Consider the following 1,867-nt stretch of genomic DNA (forward strand, 5'->3'; position numbering starts at 1 on the left):
AGAAAGAATGTCGATACATATATATTTTTTCCAAACTGATATATTGATTGACATATATCTTTTCATGACCAATATATAAATCGATATAAAATATTTTTCATAATTATGTTGTGTTTTAACTTATACTGATTGAAATATATCATGACTTAATCGATATATGTTCAAACCAGTGAAATGCATACTCTTCACTCAATCAAGCTTTTGAATGAAGAATTAGAGCCAAGTTTATTTACAAACTCATTATGTTTTCATTCAAAAAATAGCAGAGAAATGAATAAAATACTCTAAAATTGCTCAAATTGCTAAAATTTATTGGGAAAAGTTTTTCAAAAATAAAAAAATAAATACATGCCCAATATGGAGACAAGCTACCGAATCTGCAAAGAGAAGAACAACACTGGTTTTGAAGAAGAGGATTGATATAAAAACAATAGCACTTAGATGGAGAGAAAGAAAGACGAGCGAGAGAAAATAATGATGAGTGAGTGAGAATGTACATGAAAGAAGAAGATAGGATCCTATAGATAATTTGAAGTCGAGTATTTTTGTCCAATCAATTTTTTAGTGTGCTAGTTTTGCCAAGATTTTAAAAGTGTCCTATTTTTTCAAAGTTTAGTACCGAAAGTCATATTTTTCCAAATTTTCCAATACATTTTTGAGTTGAGTTCCATGATGAGAGTCATCATGAAAATTAGTTAACCTCACCTATATTGTAAAGGATTAAGTAATTCTTTCTGTTATAATGATTTGAGTTGAAATTGCTAGATAAATGTGAAATATCTTGTCGTAAGTATATGAAGATTAAGGCAGTGACGTTAAAGAGATTTGAAATCTCTATCATGAATTTCTTTATACTAAGTTTAGATTTATTTGCTCTTTAGACCATTGAAATTGCCTTGTAAAAACTTACTCTATGGGTAGCCTTTGAAGAAAGGTTTTATAGATAAGTGCTCCAAGACTAATTATGCTTTGTGAAAATTATTCATATATATTGACTTAGAAAATATTTTAAAATTCCAAGTCTCTTTCAGAATTGAAATTCTTTACGCTAATCCCCATCCCATGATCAATAAATTTCATGCCAATACTTACAAAAATATAAAAACAAGCATTCAATTTTTAATGCTTTTTTTTCAATTTCACTCTCCAAGAAAAAATAAAAACAAAATATATTAAAATGCTGAATTATTATTCTTGAAGAACAAACATGCTGACCCTCAGAAACTCAACCTCAACAGATTGCCGCTTACGTTAATTTTATTCAATAATTTCCTCCTTGGTGTCGTTGGCCAATTTTAATCATTCGTATACTCCTACAAGTAACTGAAGAGGGGCTTTGATTTGATTTTAGAACTGATTTGGGTGGGGTGCGCCAGGCCCAGGCAATAGTGCAAAGCCTAGGCGACGCTCGAGGACCCCAGCAGCAAGCTACCGTGATGGGCCCTCCCCCTCAAAAAATTAATTTAATATCATGTGAGCCGATGGCCCACGTATCAGATATTAAACTGATAAGAACAGATACTACACTTGATCTTAGCCAAAAGGCCGAGAAAGGTATGAATTGAAAATTAGCTTCCCTCCTAATTTATATTCGATCTCAGCTCGCTGCTTCTATTGTTTACCCGATGTGGGACACTGACAACGCATGGCATGGCATCGCAGCTCATCACATCGCCCTTGTATAGAACCAGAATGCCCCGCCAAGAAAGCAAGTGATTTACTATCTGCTTGATGGATTCTCGAAGCCTTTCAATACAAGATGGCATGCTTGAAGTTGCAATGGTGAAGCTAATTGACACAGATTGGAGCTAGCAAGCAACAGAACCATCTGTCATGCATACAAACAGAGGATGGGATGGCTAAACAG

General features: G+C 33.5%; 1 non-coding gene across 1 annotated transcript; it reads right to left on the reverse strand.

Moving 5' to 3' along the window:
* Positions 1-1,362: 1,362 nt before the first annotated feature.
* LOC127796092 (U2 spliceosomal RNA) lies at positions 1,363-1,558 on the reverse strand. The gene has a single exon (XR_008021925.1). It is a non-coding gene; the product is annotated as a U2 spliceosomal RNA (small nuclear RNA).
* Between the last annotated feature and the right edge of the window lie 309 nt (positions 1,559-1,867).

This window comes from Diospyros lotus, chromosome 2 (assembly GCF_014633365.1).
Source record: "Diospyros lotus cultivar Yz01 chromosome 2, ASM1463336v1, whole genome shotgun sequence".
Taxonomy (NCBI): Eukaryota; Viridiplantae; Streptophyta; class Magnoliopsida; order Ericales; family Ebenaceae; genus Diospyros; species Diospyros lotus.